The 20,474-nt window shown below is 38.6% G+C and overlaps 1 protein-coding gene across 5 annotated transcripts in view; it reads right to left on the bottom strand.

Annotated features, from left to right (window-relative positions):
* The window catches only part of LOC122811371 (tenascin-like), a 641,082-nt gene that overhangs the window by 465,905 nt on the left and 154,703 nt on the right, over positions 1 to 20,474 (bottom strand). The window lies entirely within an intron of this gene.

The following is a 20,474-nucleotide window of genomic DNA, read 5'->3' as shown; positions in this document are numbered from 1 at the left end:
ACCAATGTCCATCCGCTTCTCTTGTATCATTACATGAAGACATCTTTCTTTGCACAATTATGGCACCAAAGCATTCATTGAATTGACCTCATTTGTTTCTGTGCAATTTTGTGTCCCCTTTTCCTTCATTGTGTTGTTTGCGATTTGTCCCCCTTCGATACTCCCACTCCATTCCATTTTATTTTAAAGCTGTATTCATTCAAACATCCCTTTCCTACCCAGATTTAAGCACTGCTGTCTCCTGGTCTAAGATGATTCCCAGCCTGGCAAACATCTGGTCTCTTGTGTCAGCTCTTCCAATTTATCTAGCTGTCCCAAGCCCTTTTCCTTGTCCATTGTCTCAGCCACTCATGACGCTCTCCGATACTCACATCCTCGGAGGAGGTAGCTTGACAAATCTATAGTTCAAGTTACATTTTTATCAAAATGAATTATGCAGTGTTATGGTTTGAGTTTACTTTTTTTAATTATAATCTCTCTAACAATAACTCCAACACTAGAACATTCAGAATGTAAGTTTTATAAATAATAATTTTGTTCTTTTCACTATACTGTCATATAGCATTGCTGTATTACATTTAAAATATGTGTTTTTACTGACAGCCATACTTTCAACAAGTATTTCTGTTAAGTTTTGTACTGTTTTATTTTGTAAAACACAAAAGCACACTTCTCCCTCTCCAGAATTTATCCCAAAAATGATAGGACCATCTGGGTTATCTTCTGGTCCTGATACTATAGCACCAGCATCTGTGTCACTCAGTGGTGATAGGTAACTATGACTGGCTATCTCTGCCTGTTTAAAGGTTTGGTCAGTCATTTCCTTGCCAAGGATTGTGATTGGATGTCATTTATATCTGAATGATGAGGTAAAATTATTGTACAATTGCCATTTCTGTTTTATATACATTTTAGGGTTAGGGACTTCAGGGTTTCCCTGCTGAGCAAGTGGTAAATGTCAGCACTTACAAGCTAGATTCTTGCCTATAAAGTGTGTTTGCTGTACTTGGTTATTTCTTAACTGGAAATAATTAAGCTACTAGGTAATCACTTATCAGCAGGTTTACATATCTTCTCCTTCTACTCAGCTTGACATTGTATGCATCAAAAGACGCATTCCATGAGAAAATATGACTGACTGATGGAATAACCATATACTAGTTTTTGTCAACGTATTTTTCAGTTGTCTATCATTCAAGTATTGATGGTGTGGTTTGCAAGGGTGTACCTACACATCTGTTTTCATTAAGTCTCATCTAGAAAGTAGAAAGTATTTTTGCATGTTATATACTTTAAACAATATGGGGATCAGACTGTCTGAAAGCACTTTATCATTGAACAAAGGCTGAGCACAGCCAGAATATTGCTCATATACAGAAACTTTTATACCAATGTGTAGGTTCACGTTTACAACAACCCTTTATTCACATGCACAGCTTACTACACCACAATTCCTAAACTTGCAGTTACCATCATGTGTACAATGGCCACATTTCTTTGAAAACAGTAATAAAAATGTCCTCAGTCTAAAGCCATCATGGAACATGGCCATTAGTTTATAGTCACATTACGTTTCAAATGAATAAATTCCAACTACTTTCTCTCCAGCCTCAAAATTCCACAAAGAAGTCCAACAGTATTCCCAGCACTCTGCAAATGCAAGCAAACTCGCCACCTTTCATGGCCTGACCAGCTATATGTCTTTCCTTTAAACTGACCATATTGTATGAAACTCCATTCCTGATATCATTCATAAGATATGCTACTCCATCTTTCTTTATATCTCTTTTATCCATCTGCCACTCCAAACACTTTGAAAATGGTTTGAAAGTGGCTCACTTCTTCCATTTATCTCCAATAGTCATCTGCTCTAAAACATGCACAAAGTTCAGCTCAAAAATCACAATTCTGTTACGCATCTGTCAATACAGCCTGTCAGAAGTTTAACTGTTAATATAATTCAATCCCAGAAGCAGATTTATGAGCATCTTAGAGGTATAAAGTCTGTGCCATCTTGGGATACCACAGAAATTAGCCTTTTAGGGGGCATTAACATTGTCTGAGTTGTGTGTTCTCATCTTGGTAAACTGAAGTCACAATTACTCTTTCTAATAACTAACTCTGGTACAACATCCACACTTGTGTGTGTACCAGTATTAGCATGACACTGTTAATAAAGATAAAAACACAAACCAGTGAGTATTTTTTGAAAAGAAAAACGCATACAAATGTTGTTTGGCCCCACTTAAAACCTTTTAACAGTTGTTATTTTACTTGGATATGTTGCACAGATATATTAGATCAGTTTTGAGTGGTGACAACCCCACTTATCACCTTTTAACAGTTGTTGTTATTTTACTTGGATACGTTGCACAGATATATTAATTCAGTTTTGAATGTTGATTAGTGTTTTTCAGTCATCACTTCATCACTAAAGGATTCCAAGCAAAGACAGTGACATTTTGACAGGGATGAGTCAGTCTCTGGCATATCTCACTATGTTAGCTGGGCTTGTTGGAACCTACCAAGTAAGGCAGGAACCTGGACAAGAAACAAAACAAAGAATCAGTATATCCTTAAGAAAAAAACAGTCAATCATCTGCATTTTCAATTGAAGAGCATAACGGGCCCTTAATGAGTGGATTCAAAATAGGCTTTATTTTTGTGACTTGTACGGGTGCAAGTATAAATGTGTATCTTCCTGTACCTCACCTCTTGCTGTTCCCAGTAAAGCAGAACTTTTCATAGCCCAAATGGTAAAACAGAGTGCATGATGTAAGAATCTGTACAACATGAAAAACGTGCAAGACTTTCTCATCTGTCCAGCTAATTAGGGAACCCTATCATTTTGATTCATTTGTTTAAAAAAATGCTGAAGTTTTGCTGGGATATGTATTTGGTTAGATACATGATAAATATATTCAATGATCATCCTAATAATGGAGGAATATAGGCAGACTAAGACATCTTTGGATCTTGAGGATATACCTTTGGTAATTAACTGGGCAATGAGAAAAAAAAGTTGCCTTAATGTACCTGATACTTGAGCGAAGGAGCAAAGGGCAGTTGATGAGGGCTTACATGTCTAGTTACTATATAATGTTAAGCAGGTTCCCATGTGTTTGAAAATCAGTGGGAAAAATGTGTTTAGCAAATGGTAGTTCACTGCATTAAATCTAAGGCCATGGTTAGAAGAGAGACGTTTTTGAAGAATATGACCACCTCATAATATACAATCTCTCTCTCATGTCTAGATAATCTCTAACCTCATATTTTTCTATCTAATTGCTCCCCAACAAACCCTTCCTCACCTTACTTTGAGAAACTACAATGTCTACACTAAAATAAGGAATTATATCAGATGATTTTATAATACAAATGTCAGCTATAATAGCAAAGAATGTAATTTCTGGTATACTGTATGTCTTGTATATTTTTTGTATAATTTCCTGTATAAGTTTTGTATAATTTCTTGTGTAAGTTTTGTATAATCTCTATATGTGGAGCTTTTCTCCCCAGGCCTGCACTGAAAATGGGTCTTATCCCAGTCAAACTTTTGTGTTAAACAAATGGAAAATAAATAAATAAAATAAAAATATTAGTTTGTTTGTTTGCAAGTCATCCTCAAACTTGGTGAACCAGAAATATTGAACAGCTGTCGTCGCATCAGAAAAGTATATGTCAAGGTGATGGGGACCCAGCAAAGAGCCCTAAAGGACTCCACTAATGACTGATCTATCAGATGAAAAGGTATTGCCAATGCTCACACCGTGTATGACTGGGGACCCAATTAGAGTCCATTGAGTAATACGGGGGGACCTATTTAATGTGGTACGATTTATCATCAAAGCATGCATTACAGATGATACTGAGGAACATAATGAGTCATTAATTCCTTGGGTCAGGTGCAACACCAACTTTATGTAGCAACACTACCAACTGCTGTTCTGCAGCGCTCATGAACATATGCTTGGAAAGGCTGAAACTAATATCACATAAGGAAGGATGTTCAACAGTGACACATTTTGTACTGACAAGACTACTTGTTATTTTATCCAGGTTCATGGAGCTGTTACTTTTAGTATGGGTTCAGCTTCTAGAATCTAGTCCATAGTGGTAATGGGAGAACAGTGTTAAAACGGTTCAGCAGACAGGACATTGGGGTGTGAGGGGGAGAAAGAATGGAGCTAAGTTTGTTAATCAGCAGCCAGGGCATTTGCTATGGCTTTGTAATCAGAATATATAATCAAATCCTCCTAAGATTGAACAAAGCCTTGTGATTACGCTTTGGGGGAGTTAGCTACCCCCTGCTTCCTTTCAGCCTTATCCGTCTTAATGATGCATTTAAGATCCCTGCAGATCGGCTTGTACTCCTCCTTCTGAGTGAGTTTTTTTTTTCTGAGAGTCCCAGGGTTTACCCTGAATGTTTTCACCATGCTTATGTCTAACAAGTACTGACTTGTTTGTCCCATAAAAATAGTGAGGTAAAATGTCGGCTTTAGAGATCAGGTCAACAGAGGGAAAACAGTTTTGAAATAATTAATGCTGTCAGATAGAAATAGCAGTATAAGCTTTTCTTAGGAATAGTCCCTGAATGAATTTAAATTAATAATTTTAGGGGTAAATGTGACAGTCTGCTGGTCATATTTGATCAAGGTGAGGAATACTGTTAGTAAGTGTACAGACAAGGCAGCATTTATAAAGACAAGGTCAAGTATATTTCAATCTCTCATGAGAACTTAGACAATTTAATTTAGGGTGTTTATAATAATGCATTTAGGAAACACTGGATACATTTATGGGTTAGACAACTGAAGTTTCCTAATGCTGGGATATTTGGATTAATAGATAGGGAATCTAACTTGTCAAAGTACCTAATATGGCTATTGAGAACACTGAATGGGACTTAGTCGGCAGTGATGTTGTAATTGTCTTTACCAAATGTGACCAAAATATCAAGGCGCTTGAGTTCCAATTAAGTACTTGGGGCAAATTAATATTTAAATAGAAAAAAACACATGTTCCCCATCTGCCCCCAGAGGATCTGAGAGGGTAATTGCCACTATCCCCTGTTATAGATGGAAAGTAATCGGAACAATGGAATCAAGTTTCCCAACAACATATGTATTTGAATGTGCTCGAGCATCAGGAGAGACACCAAATTAGGCAATTGCTATTCAGATTCCTTGCACTGAAAAGGATCCCCATAATGTAGGCTAGGTTAGAATTTGCTAGGTCGGAATTTCTAAAAGAAAAACTTTGCCTCACAAAGACACAATAGGAGCAGAAAAGTCCTTAACCAATATGTGAAAGGCCTGATGAGACTGGTGAAGGCCATTCCATATAAAGCAGGCTGACCTGTCAATCATCAGCTTCCAAGCTGACACACACTGAATTTCCCCTAGATTGACACCAGTTAAAGCAATTATTCAAATCAAATATTTTTGTTTGAGGTTGCGACATCATTCCCAGAGAATGCAAGATACAACTCAAGACAAACATATTACCTGTCTCATACAGCAAATGCCTATACAGCTTAATTATATACCACCCTGCATCTCTCCCATGGTAGAGCATCTAAGAGCATTTGTCCCAATGTGTATGACATCCAGAGTGTTGTCACACTTGGGCTTAAGGGATTTTAGGATTCTGGTCACATCCCATGTTCTGGCACCACACAGGCAGCTGACTGTGACCCTATGTCTACACAGCCTGGTGAGTGAAGCATCAGTGTACCTAACTATAGAGTCAGCTCTTACTAATATATTATCATGTATGACTACAGCCTTGGGAGTCCTTATGGTAGTAGCTGTGCTTCTAGGATGACTTACTTTAGTTGTGGGTGATGGTGCAAGTGAAGATACGTTAGAGTGAGCAGCTTTATGTGGCTAATATTCATTCTTCTGAGATCTTAGCAGCTATCCAGTCTAACCCCAGATGAAAAAAGAATGGATGAAGTCAATTAATACACTTAGTTCAAACCCAGGCAAAACAAAACAAGGGAAATCTACAAAAAAATGTGTTTAGCACAGAATGATCCAAACAGCGTCAGTATGCTACAGCTCAGTATTATAAAATGACAGCCTATGTGATTAGGCTTCTTATATAGGAACACCTACTTAAAGTGGACAACTGCCAATCGGCAACAGTGGAACTACAGATATACAGTTATCAAGAAAAACTCTCGACACAGAACAGCCAGTTCAGGCAGGTAAAGGCAAAACCATTCCTCCCCTCATCAGGAACAACAACCAATAACAATCAAGCCCAAAATCAGCAACAGTCAGCCCCAAATCACTTACATGCTGTGTGGTCCAAACAAGTTCAATAAACAAATACATTAAATATAAATATACAATACATACAAATTGGCTAAATTAATTGTATGTTTTCTACATTTATATTTTACGTGCTTGCTTATTCAGCTGGTGATTATATTTTAAACAGCGTTTTTAATGTTTTATATATAGTTAGGATCATATGGTTGAACTGAATTTATTTTGTATTTTCCCCTAAGGCATGGGTCTATATTACATCGTCGAAGGGGGTGTTCATCGAATGCCCTTTCATCGACACATAATAATTGAAATACCAAAATCCCGAAAGGCCACATAAGCAATTTCTTTCCCAGTGGAAAAAAATCACTTGGCCAACTCCAAAAAAAAAAAAATGGCTGTGCTATTAAATATACCAACTCCGAGATCGCACTACAGTGGAGGAAAGAGCAAATCCAAGATGACAGCCAAGCATTTTTTTTCCTCTGAAAAAAATTCATTTATGTGGCCATTCGGGGTTTTGGTATTTCAATTATGTGCCGATGAAAGGGCGTTCAATGAACAGCCCCTTCAATGATGTAATATAGACCCTAATACATTGAGTGTTTTGTTAGTTCTTCTAAAGTCCATCAACATTTAGGATGAAAAGGCTTAAACTGATTATAAGTGAAGATGCCCTGTATTGCCACACAGCTGATTTTTTTTTTAGTTATTAATTGTTTTTTTCAGCTGGTTTTGCTGCTTTTTTGTTTTATCAAATGAAATACCAATAAATAGAATAATAAATAACAAAACCAAGCAGAGCAGCAGTTCCAAACCCAGGTGAAACAATGGTAGTATGCAAACCAAATCCAGTTAGGTCAGATGCCATGACTCCAACAAGTTCACTACATCACAACTCAGCAGAAGAAGGCACTGTATTACAAAAAGTAGAACATTTTATATACACTTGTAATATTTTGCAAAACAAACTGTCATAATTCACTGCAAAGGATTTGGGTTTAACTGTATTACCACATAAAGTGCATAACTGAACAATGCTGTTTTTTTCCATATCAAAGTGTTTCAGAAAGCTTTCTACAAAAGAGGAAAGTTAAAAAATATTTCTCACACTAGAATCTTAAGATGTTTTACCATTTTTAGGTTCCTTCAAAGGACACAACTACCCAAATTAGAGATTGTCTTGTGAGAATGATTGGTAAAAACTATAGTCAAAAATCTGCTGTTTAGCCCCCTAAGACACATGGGGGAGACTCATAATGCCACTAACATCTGGTACAGGCTAGAATAATTTATCTCAATAAAAGCCAATATATAAATATATATATATATATATATATATATATATATATATATATATATATATATATATATATATATAAATGTACATACATACATATATATTACAAGGCAACAAGTAAGTTGGACAGCTAAACAAATACTAAGATATGTAGTAATGTATAACAAGGCATGCATAAGTATGTGTTTGCCAGTTTCAATATTCTGTCAATTAGATGGAAAATGGAGGAGTAAACATTGTGAATCAGGCCCTAGTTGAAAACTTCCTGCCTTAAAAAGCTTTGTTGTACCTCCCGCCTGTTGTATAATAGAAGTCATGTACTTCATTTTAACCCCGAGACCACATCTGTCTCTGATTTTAACTGAAAATAGTCCACTTTCTAGATCAATCCACTTAGATAAATGACTCAAGTAAATAAATAACCCTTAAGAGCAGACTCCTACCAGACCTACTCTGTGAAGAGATTTTCACTATTAATAATGAATCGACAGTGGTAGATCTTGTTGTGTTTTGTTACCTCTCTGCTTTACATGCACACACACACACACACACACACACACACACACACACACACACACACACACACACACACAAACAAACCACACGGAAACACATGCTGACAGAGAAGGTCTAAGTAAAATGAAAGTTTGATCCATTCCCACCTATACCAGTAAAGTCACAACTGGTCACCAGTTTGCATAGTTAGGGAAATCTCGCATTGAGATAGGTGAGAGACCTAAAAAAGATTTGTGAATGATGAGGTTACAAATAATACTTCTAATGTGGGTGAAATTATCATTAGCAGTCATTTTTCGTTATGACTCAAATGCAGTAGTGAATTATCAAGAGTAGCTCATATTTTTGTTTTTGATTATATCATCAAAATGTGATGTTTGTTGTGGCTCAGAATGCACTGAGCTACATCTGTTTTACTTTAATTTTGTTAAGCAAGGGGCACTGAAGTGAACATAAACTTTTTAAAAAGCAACCCAAGAACACAGAGAAATTAAGGCACATGCTTTGGGTGCTTTGGGCCATGTAATATGTAAGTAGGGCTGAAGATAATTTTAAGTACGATTTGGGAAGAGGATAAGAGAAATGAAAAAACGACATTTCAAGTAAATGATGTAACTGTATTACACAGCTGCAAGTCAGCTTCAGGAAAAACTTAATGATGACAGATTGATGTGTAGGCTAAACAATATAAAAAAGACATTTCTAAACGGTGAGTCATAGGGTTTCATTTAAGGTAGTGTGAAGACGTTGCAAGGTTGCCAAGTTTGGAGGAAAATGTCAGATTAGTCATGCCGAGGCTCCATATAAAAATATGGTAGTATTATTATGTAAGATTTTATACTTAAACACAAGATGGAGTCTGTGTCTGTTCCAGAAAGAACTGTATGAATTCAGTGGCATATTGTAACTGGATGTCCTCAAAAATGAGTATCACTGAACATGGTTCTGGACAGGCCACATTGTTGCATCGTTCTTTTAACCTTTCCTGATGAATAATGCATTAATCTTGGAAAAGGAAACTAAATGGCTGCAATGTTTCTGGCTCTGTCACTGGTCTTGTTAGATGGGGATTATGTAAAGCATGTCTCTTATGAGGATCCAGGTGGCCTTATGAGCATGGGCAGCAGAAGGAAGCATTTCAAATGTATAGGATGCAAAAATAAGAAGACTAATTATCCAGAGAGGTGTACTGATGTGAAACGGGGGCTGGGGTGCAGGATTCCTGGAACAGACAAATAATGTCACTTAGAGGTCCCGTGAGAAGGCTAACCAGTATTTGATTTAAAGGGAGTAGAGAGATGGCAGTGAGTAGATGGGCACAGCATTGATAGAGGTAGAGGAATTCATGAGTGCAGATGAGAAGCTGACCATGAAATGGAAAAATAAGGGACGAATTCCAAAAGAGCAATGAAATGTTCGGCTGAGATGCTGTCAGTGCCCCACTGTCTGCACTGGAAGAAGTGAGAGATGTGACAGTGCATGGTAAATGGGTTTAAGCAGTGCATCATAGGTAGTAATGCTGCCTGCTGAATAGGAATGGAAGCGCTCTGATCCTGGTAAAGGGTACTGAGAATATGATATATTAAAACAAATTAACAATAGTAGTTCTTATATATGAAGTGCATACTGTGATAGGGATGATGTTCAAATGAAGTACAGCAGATATAGTATATAGATAATGAGGTGCATAATGGGAAATGTGCGTTGGGTAGTGAGTATTCCAGCCTGTACCAGATGTTAGTGGCATTATGAGTCTCCCCCATGTGTCTTAGGGAGCTAAACAGCAGATCTATATGTTAGAGGGATGTTCTACTGTGGCATAAAGCTGTTAATGACAGTGAGGGAAATATAGGAGTATACGCAGCAATCTGTGGAAAAAACATGAGCAAACTTGTGGTGATAGCAGTTTATAGGCACAATACTGTTTGTCGTTGCATCTTCTTTTCACAAGAGAACCTAAAACACTTACAGGAACAGAGTGCATCCTTGGAAAACATGCTGTATTCTACCATTATGTATGGCATTGTAGAACTGTGTAGGGGTCACTGAAAGTAAGTTTTTTCTGGTATACATAGTTGAAAAGGATGGCAAACACAATGAGTATAGTCAAATGATATCCTTTGCCACATGATGTTTTTGTGCTATGTATTTCAGAGGTATAGGTTATCTTATAGTTTATTTTCTCCATGTCTTTTGGGAGTGTAGTACCATGAGAGGGATGGACCCCATTCCTAAGTCAAAGTATTATTAAAGTTCACAAAATTAGTATTGTTTCAGTCTTTGGTGTTAGATAAAAGTGCCTTCACAGCACCCGCAATGTGCCCAGAACTGATTCCTTCTGTAATTTGTATAGAGTTACATGTATTAGAAGCATATCTAAATATGACTGTAAATTCTTTTCTATGAGATCCATTGATCCTACTACTATTGGAAATGTCTAGGTATGCTTTTTCCACACTGACCTTCTTTTTACCTATTCCTGGTATTTTATAACTTTGTGTCTCTCTTTACGTAAGACACTGCAATCACTGGGTGTGGCAATTTCAATGATCAGTGCTACTTTTATCTTCATTTTATGGACTACGATATCTGTTTTTTTCTCATCTGTTTTCTGAACCGTTGGTAATGGGTGATCCTATGTGATGTACACTTCACCATTCTCTGTAATACTTTGTGGCTCGTGTTTCAAATGCTTCTCAGCTACTTCAGTATTGTAATGTTTGAATAATCCCCAGTGTAACCACCTTGCCACATTAGTATGCCTTTCAGTATACAGGTCCTCTGCCATTAGTAAATCACACCCAGCAGCAAGACATGCGACTGTTTTCAGTTCTGTTTTACAGAACCTGCATTTGTCTATTTTTCTCAAATGGCAATAAAATTAAAATACAATTAAAATCAAGGACAACACAAAAATTCATCAGACGTCAAAACTACTTCATCAGACTTCAAAACTAAGAGCAAATCATATCATTTATATATTTCATTAATTCACGATAAGTTAATTAGTTAATTAACAGCTCATAGTTTATTAGCTTCAGTTTTATTCAGCTTCCTACCTCTCAGCCCATTGTTTTATACCATTTCTTTATAAGCCATACACTTGAGATTATTTATAAGGCTTATCTGCTTCTCTACTGACAGGTGTCATATTGGTATCTCTGCCTCTCCCTTGCACAATTCTAGCCTCTATTTTTGGGTATTTCTAGAAATCCCCCAATAGGTGACCACTATTTTTATTATCTCTATTAGCCTCCACAATATATCTAGTCTTTGGTTTTCCCAGATCTTCCATGTACGATCTGATGAAATTGGCCTCCAGCACGCCCTATTAATAGGCCTCATGAGGTGCCTTGTATGTTTCTGAGGTGGCTAGGATTCTTTGAGATGAACGTTGATCTATAGCTTCATAGTTTGCAAGCTTTTTCTATGCAAGTGAAAGAGGATGTTTGAGATTTTGTATTCTTAGCTGAGGATCTTTAAGGGAGTTCTTTGATTATTCTTGTGGGTTATGGTACATTGAGAATGTTCCATTGTTTGCAGGTCTGAGTCAGATTCATGACTGAATAACTGATACCTGAATCCCTGGGATGATAAGTGATGTATATGAACTAGAACCCTCTCCATCTAGAGAAGGAGAATCCTCACTGATAACCCTACTGTCCCCATAATGACTATAGTTCACTTTAATGAGGTCCGTAGGTCCCTGATAACTTTCTCTATCACTACTTAGGGGAGGTCCATCATTCGTAAGGTGGGGTACTTACTTTTTTTCCTAAGGGTATGGCCATGTATTGCTTTTTCTTTAACTTTTAGGATAACCTGGGTTTGGCATGCTGCTTACAGATGTTTTTTCTGAAGGGTATCTATTTGCAGAGTGGTATCTGACTTTGGCAGCTGTCTTCTGTTTGCCATATTGAAGGAGTAACCATAGCCATTTTGAAACTTTGTCAGCCATGATTTCTCCTGTGTTTGCTCTACCACTGTGCCAGGACCACCTGTGTTTTTTATGCCCCCACTGTAGTTTGTTTGAGTCTACTTGTACAGCACCTTGTCTGTGGGGGCCGCCAACTTGACCCTGTGTTTGCACCATGATGGCAGATTATGTGATGTACATTGATGTATGTTGATTTTTTCACTGATAAGTTATTATGGGTACCCTTGTCTTTGACTTGTATCAAGTAAGGGCTTTTTTTGGGCCCTGTCTTTCAATGGCGTGCCCTTGGCACCATGTTTGGAACAAAACAAGTTTAGAAGGCATGATCTGCCTTGATGCCTTCAAGCCTTTTCAAAGCCAAACTGGAGTGGATCAAGTCCCTATGTATGGTATATGTGGAATTTAGTTGCAGCTCATGGGAAGGTATCTCTTCAAAAGAGGTCATAAGGACTGGTCGGAGTGGGACACGGTTTGTTCCAGGGTCCTGAGGCAGTTGCATAAGTGGGACCAGTTGCATTGCCTGCCCCCTGGTCCAGAGGTAAGATTGCAGATAAAATGTGTATGGGCCGTGGGGGGCTGTGTAGTCACAGTGCCAAGGAGCTGTGGGAGGTGATCCAGAGGCTCATCAGGTCCCATGGATGCAGCTTTTTTGCTTTGAGAGAGCAGTTCTCACTTCTGCTGGAGATGTTTGGGGCTGGCTTGCTTTGCTTCATATCTCTCCTTGGGGGGCTGGGGGCCATGTTGTTGGGCACTCTTGCTTTCCGCCAGTATGGAGTGTCTGCTGGAGGGATCAGTAATCTTCACATCATTGGCTGCCCAGTAATCTTCATACCTGGCACTTTTCTCCAGGTTTCTAACATAGAAAAAGAAGGCCTTGAATGTTTCTAAAGTAGCTAAGTTTTCTTTTTTTTAGCTTGATTATTTTTATTCTCTTTATTCAAGCTTTTCTATTTTATGAGCTTGCTCTCTCTTTTTTTTTTTTTGATCCTTGATTTAGGAGTCTTTCTCCCTTTTTGGTCCTTTTTTTTTTGTGGCTTTTTGTTTAGAGTTTGTTAGTGTTTTTTTAAAAAGAGTTGTTTTGCTTGTTTTATTTTGCCTTTTGCTTAATGCAGCTTTGTTTTGAAGGCATTTGTGCAGTTTTATGTTTTCTTAAGTACAATTGGTAAGTGATTCAGGGAAGTGATAAAAGAGACCACTAGTCTCTTTCTCGTGAAGTCGGTATTTCAGTTCAGGTCTTTGGTGAAGTTTTTGGGTGGGTGGGTCCTGTTGTCTCATATTCTTGATTTTATTTCACCCAGGGAGGACCACCCACAGTTAGTTTGTGATCTGATCTCACCAGTGAGGGGTATTGTTCTTGAGGGATTGTGTGATGTTTGTCCTTGTGGGTTGAGATTTGTTGTTCCATATCATTTGTGTTTTGGGAATTTCAGGGTGTTTGGGCTAGGGTGTTTGGGCTTGATTGAATTTTCCAGTTTAATATTAGGGTAATTGAAGTCACCTTGTATGATCTCTTTATTTTGTGTTTGGAAGTCCATGTGAGGTTTGTAGTGTTTGTGTGGGTTTTGTATTTCTGAGGGTGGCATGAGATAGTTTGCTGATTGTTGATGAGTTCTGTTCATGATGGTTTGCACCGAGTGGTCTGTATGCATGTGGTTGCCCATGTCTTGTATGTGATGGATCTTCTTTGATGGTGTATGTCTACCATGAACTTTTTGATTGTCCGGAGGATTTTGGGTAACTTTTGGGTGATAGGGGGCCTCCTGACGCATGGCTGCCATCAGGGAGGGGTCACCTTCTTGATTTCAGGCCTGTCCCCACGGAGATGTTCTCCATACTGAGGGGGGCGCTGCAGCAGCATAAGATGATTGTTTTTAGGCATTGGGATTATTCAGCATTAAAGGCATTTTCCTTTTTTTTTCTTTTTTTTGGTAGGTAGGCACAAGGTTGGCAGCTGTTTTGCATTGATGCCAGGGTGGCAAAGTCAGTAAGCCTGTGCTCGCCGCCCCAGGTCGGGGGAGGTGTGCAAGCCAGCTACATTTGGTCCTTGCTGGGCAGACAGCCCATCCCAGGCAGTGAGACATTGGAGCCCTTTGACTGATAATCCTGATCATGCCAGGCTGACACTCATTTATCTCTTATTCTGTATTGTGGCATCATTCTAGTGAAGGTAGGATACTGCTCAATCTTGGGGAAGGTACGATACTGCTCAAGATCAAGATCAATCTCTCTCTTTCATGGTGTCCAAGGAGTCGCTTACACCAGCGTGACTGAGTCCACTGAGGCATTTGTTGAGAGTCCTTAGAGGGACTGTGCCTGTGAGTGAGTTGAGGATTCTAGGCATGTCAGCGCCACCAGCCCCTTACTCAGTATGGTGAGCGGACTTCAGTGTGTCTGCAGGCTGAGACCAGGGTGACTAGTGTGTCTAGTGTGTGATCGGCAGTGTGTCTGTGGATTCCACTGTGACTATGTGTGAGGTCTGTTGTCTTTGCCTATGTGAGGTGTGGTCTGTGTTGTGGGTGTGTTTGGGTGGGTACTTTGGTTTTGGTTCTGCTTGCTGGGTGTTGTTGTTTTTGCTTGCTTTGGTTGTGTGTGCTGTTTTGTGTGATTTTGTGTATGTTTTGAGGTTGTGAGGTTGTGTGTGTCTATTGTGATGATGGTGTGTGTGGTAACCTTGTCCTAATGACTGGGTCTGACCGGTCCGCCTTTGAGCCTCTCCCTGTGTTCTGGTCCAGCTCTTCCTGTGATAGTTTGTTTCTTTGCATGTATTTGTGGAGGAGGGTTGAGGAGGAGCAGGAGCCTGCCATTTCATTGTTGTATTTGGTTGTCTGTCAAGGAGGAGCAGGTTGCTGGCAGGAGCTGGAGAAGACATGCTAGAAGGATAGAAAAAAGAAAAGGACAAAGAAAATCCGAGGACGAGTGAGTGGGAGAAATGGACCTAGGCTTTTGGGTCTAGAGTTTTAGTTTCAGAGTAAGAAGTGGTACGAGTTCCTTTGGGGTGCTTGCTATAAGAGAACAGAAAGAGAAAAGTCAAACTACTAGAGCAAGGTGCTAGGTTTAAGTGATAGAGAAAAAGGTGCTAAAGTCAGGTAAAGATGAGAAAGTGCATTAGTACTATGAACAGTGCAGTGCAGAAGTAGAGTAGAAGAGTTAGTGACTTGAGTTTTGTTTGTTTTTAGTTTAGAAAAAAGTTAAAGAGAGAGTGAGAGTTAAAAATTTTAAATTGGCAAAAATGAAATTTTTGGGTTTTTACTTTGGGGTTTTATACTATGAAATTTTGTATAATAAAAAATTTAAATAATTGAATGATGGGAAAGGATTTCATGGTTTGGATTGTGTGATTACCAAAGAAATGAGAAAAGTAGAAGATATATGGTCAGATTATTATAATAAGAAGATGGCAAGAAGAAAGACAGTGGTACAAACAAAAACATAAAATGGGTGGGAGGAGGAAAAAAGGGGCCTGACTGCAGAACAGAGAGAGAGCTGAGAGCTCTTTTTTTTTTTTTTTTATTATGTTAAATGCAAGAACAAAAAAACAACAAAAAAAAAAAAAAAAAAAAACAAAAAAAAATATAAAAAGGCAATACAGAAATACAAATACAAAAATAAAAATAAACTAAAAAAAACCTTTTCCTCAAAGTGTAAGTCAAGTAGCTCTGTCTTCTGCGGTAAATAATATCACTGTTAAAATGAAATATAGTATATAAAAGCATTATGATATGTTGTAAACATATATCTTAATTAAAACTGTTGCCCTATTAATATGAACTACACTCTAAATACATTTTATTAAAAATATAGATATACAAATGTGTATGTATGAATATGTATAAAAATGTATAAAAAATATATATGTATATGAAATATAAGTCAACATTTAAGGATGTATAGAAAAGTACTTCCCCTGTGGTACCACTTTGGTTTGCTTTGTGTATTTTTCTCAAATGTTCAATGGATTTTATAAACCAATGTGTATGTAGTCCACTATCCTGGGCTGCCCATATTAATCTTTCATCTTTTGGCATAAATTCACCTCTTCTTAACCATTCCTGAGTTAGATCTTGATTGACATGAGGTTGTTCCAGAAGTTTTCTGTGCTTGCAACTATATACAGTACATGCATTTTTCACATTCCTTGCCTTCTCATCTGATCCTTCACCTTAAATTCTTTATTTTGTTTTTTTGACACATTCAGTGCTGCCTGATTTTTATCTACATCTGGTTTGATTTCCATTCCCGCTTGATGCTGATATGCTTCTGCTCAACTATGCAGGAAAATGATCTTAGACTTTCTCTCCTCATGTTTTAAAACTATCACTATATGTTTGGATCTGGTGAAGTCACCAGATATGTATGCAGTTCTATGATTGCAGATCTATACATGTAATCAGTTTCAAGGAGGGTCATACCTCCTTCAGAACAAGGAATATATAATCATGGTATGCGCTGAATTTTATATATCCCTTGATAAGTGTGAAGTATTTTTCTTGTTTTCCTGTTCAGCTGCTTCAGTACCTTTTGGGGCCATTCCATCTACTTAAAAACTGTAGGTTAGAACAGGAAGAGCAAGTTGGTTTATAGCTTGGACTTTGTTCCTAGATGTCAGGGCTGTTTTCAGCATTAATTTCAGTCTTCTGAAATATTCCTTACTGAGTTTTGATTGCATTTGTTCATGTTTTATTGTTGATCCTTCATCGATTCCCAAATATTTATACAATCCATCCTTCTCAGGTTCCTTTATATGACATTCTTGTCCCAAACCAATGTTTTCTTGATGCTACAGCTTTCCTGTTTTAAAGGTTGCTTTTGCACATTTATCAATAACAAACAACATACTTATATCATCTGAGAAAGTTTTGACCACTTGCAGCTGTGCTTACAGATCTTTATCTGACAAATTGTACAGATTTAAATCATCCACAAAAAGATGAAAAGTTTTAACTTTTTTTTTTTCTTGGAGCCAAATTGTAATTTTAACATAATATGTTAAGTAGACAGCTTAATAGGTTAAGGGCAAGACACAAGAGCAGTGTTGACAGAGTCACCCTGGAATATCCCCCTTTGCATTTTTATCCCTGGGATAATAATTAGTCCTTTATCGTGGTTTAACTGCAAAGTGGTTTGCCACTGTTTCATGGTCACTGTAACATAATTCTTCAATGTAGGAAGTATTTTATACATCTGTAAGCACATCTTTATCCATGAATATGGGATGCTGTCAAATGCTTTTTTTTATAATCTACCCATGCCATACTTAGATTCTTCCCCTTTTTGCAATTCTCCATTATGACTTTATTTAGCAAATTATCCTTTGTTCCATATGACTTTCTTTTGTTTCCCTTTTGTTCTGTTGCAATAATTGAGTTTATCCTAGACCTGGTAATGACCAACATGGGAAATTAATGCCCCACACATATGGTCACCCCCTCGTTGGTAAGGTCAGACCATAAGCTAATCACCCTAAATATCCACATCCCACCCTTACTTCCCAGTAAAGAAACCTCCATAAAAACTTCTCTAAAGCCAACTTCATGCTACTCAAGTCAGAAGTGACAAACTTCATGACACCCATGCAGATGGGATCTGAAAGTTCGACTGCTGAGTCCTACACTAAGGCACTGTACGAGCACATCCACTCATAAGTGAATCGTGCTATCCCAAATAGAACCAAAATGCTGTCCTCCAAAAAATGAAAGCCAATCTGGTGGCCCTCTGCCATAAACAAACTTTACAACAAAAGGAAGAAACTGTTGCAGAAAAGAGGAAAATCCCACAATGCAAAAAATTCCCTTACCAGCCTCAGTGAGAAGCTGAGAGCCCTCGTAAAATCCTCCAAAGCTAGTTATGAAAATAAAATTGCCAAAGATTCCAAAGACAACCACAACGCATTCTATAACTATGTCAAGAATCTAAATGGCAATTCTCAGATCTGCTCTGAGCTACAACAGAATGGCATTAAATATACTGATCCAAAGGATATTGCCAATATCCTGGCAGATCGATTCAGTGCCAACTTCAACCCCTCTCACCCCTAAATGGCCCATCTCAATACCAGAAGATTGCCAAATTCTGGTAATAATGGCCACACAGGTAAAAAATACACTCTCCAAAGCTAAGAATACAGCATCCATGGGACCAGATGACATCCTGGGCTGTGTACTACATGAACTACAAAATGAACTGGCAACTCACCTAAGTGTCATGTTTAATCTTACCCTCACCTCAGGCTTTGTGCCCACAGCTACAGTTATCCCACTCCACAAGGGGTGATCCACCTTGGATCCAGGGAAATACCGCCCCATCAGTCTGACGAGCCTGATCTGCAAGACCATGGAACATATTATCATGGAACTTATAAACAAAGATATTGGCAACCTTCAAACATTGGACCCCACCCAGTTTGGATTCATGAAGGGTCAATCTTGTCTCCTGAACCTGATTGACTTCTTCGAATCAGTCTCCAGAGCCATTGATGAGGGTAAGGCAGTCCACACAGTCTATCTGGACCTCACCAAGGCCTTTGACATAATCCCCCACTCTGGAATCATAGATAAACTTTCTAAGCTGGGCATTAACTCCTACATCACTCGATGGGTTGCCAACTGGCTTACTGATAGAACCCACACTGTAAAAGTAGCTGACTTCAAATCCAACTCCAGACAAGTGACAAGTGGAGTACCTCAGGGTTCAGTCCTGGGACTGCTCTTGTTTGGCATCTGCTTCTCTGAAGTACAGGCCAATACTAAGGGACTCTGGCTAACAAAGTTCGCAGATGACTGCAAACTGGGAGCCATTATTGAATCCCCAAATGATGTGGATACTCTACAAAAGGGCCTTACAGAAACAGATGCTTGGTGCCAGAGCCATGGGCTCAAGCTCAATGCCAAGAAATGTATAGTTACCCTCTTTGGGAAAAAAACATGTACCCATGAATTACCACATAGGTGGCAGTACACTAAACACTGAAAGTGTGATAAGAGACTTAGGGACACAGGTGGACAGTGGTCTCACCTTCAATAACCACATTGCCACAGCAGTCAGGAAATCCTATTATGTGGCACACCTCATCACTAAGGGCTTTTCATCCAGAAAAAAGGAGGTCATTGTCCCACTGTACTCATCCTTCATTAGACCCATTATAGAATACAACGCCCCATTTGCTATGTACCTCTCAAGACATCTGCAACAACTGGAAAGGCCGCAGAAATACCTCACTAAAAGAATCACAGGCCTAAAGCAGATGCCCTATGCTGACCACCTTAAAAAAACACAGCTATACTCTGTCACATATCATCTACTCAGAGGTGATCTCTGCTTAACATACAAGGCCATGTCAAACACAGAGCTGTTGGACATGCTACACTTAAAGAAATCCCAATCCCTCAGATCCACATGCTCCAGGGATCTAAACCTTGTCATTACAATAAACAAAACATGCTGGAGGGATAGGTTCCTGACGCAGTGACTCCCCAGACTCTAGAATAGACTGCCCATACATGTCAAGCAGAGCAACTCCTTGGCCCTCTTCAAAAGGAACCTTGACGATTGGATGGGAGAAAGGAAATTCACCCCGGGGATCACATCAGTCGGCCTGCTAGACAGGGGTCCTGGGAAGTAAATAGTGTGGGAAGAAACAGTCAGGGAATTGTTATGGTTAGGCTTGTATAGGCCCTAGGGCCGATAGCCTAGTACCAGCCAATGAACCTATTAATTGACTATGAACTCTGTTGGCATCAGTTCCAGTATATAGTTTATAGCAAGTTGTTGGTTTCTAGTTTGTAGGATAGCTTGCAGGTTTGATGTTAAGGAGGAGTATAATTTTTCCTGTTGCCAACCAGGTTGGTGTCTGTTTCAGATAGATGTGCATATAAGTAGTTCTTAATCAGGGCTAAACCTTTGTGTAAAGATTTTAATACTTCTAGCCATAAGTTAGATACTACATCTGGGTCTGGGGTTTTCCAGTTAGGAGCTTTTCTTAATTTTGTTTCAATTCCTCTGGCTATTACTTCATCCCATTTCACATCCTGTACATTTGAACTACTTACTTAACTGCGGTGGTGGTGCTGCGCTAGCATTGTCGCCTCACAGTAAGACTTTGTCCTGTTCGATTCTCAACTAGAGTCTTTTGTGTGGAGTGAATGGGCGTACCTTTGTTGAAGGTTGTGCATCAGGGCCAGCAACTCCGCACGTAAAAATCTACTGCCAATCATTAGCGGACCAGAGTTCCACTGTGGCGACCCCTAACCGGAAAAAGCAGAAAGACACAACAACTGTTTCTTTTACTTCTTCTGTCTATTCAGCATCTGTTATGTTACACAGGGTCTTCATAGATATCTCCCCAAAATGTGTCTGTTTCTTCTTTCTTTTGGTGGTGTTTCTATTTCTTTTGCTTTATTTCCCAATTCTCTATAAAACCTTTTTTGGGTCATCAGTGAATTGTTTATTT

The sequence above is a fragment of the Protopterus annectens genome, chromosome 9.part0, assembly GCF_019279795.1.
Source record: "Protopterus annectens isolate FY-2018-M chromosome 9.part0, PAN1.0, whole genome shotgun sequence".
NCBI classification, from domain to species: Eukaryota; Metazoa; Chordata; order Ceratodontiformes; family Protopteridae; genus Protopterus; species Protopterus annectens.
Note: the sequence above shows the minus strand (reverse complement) of the source record. Positions and strands in the feature narration are given on the sequence as shown.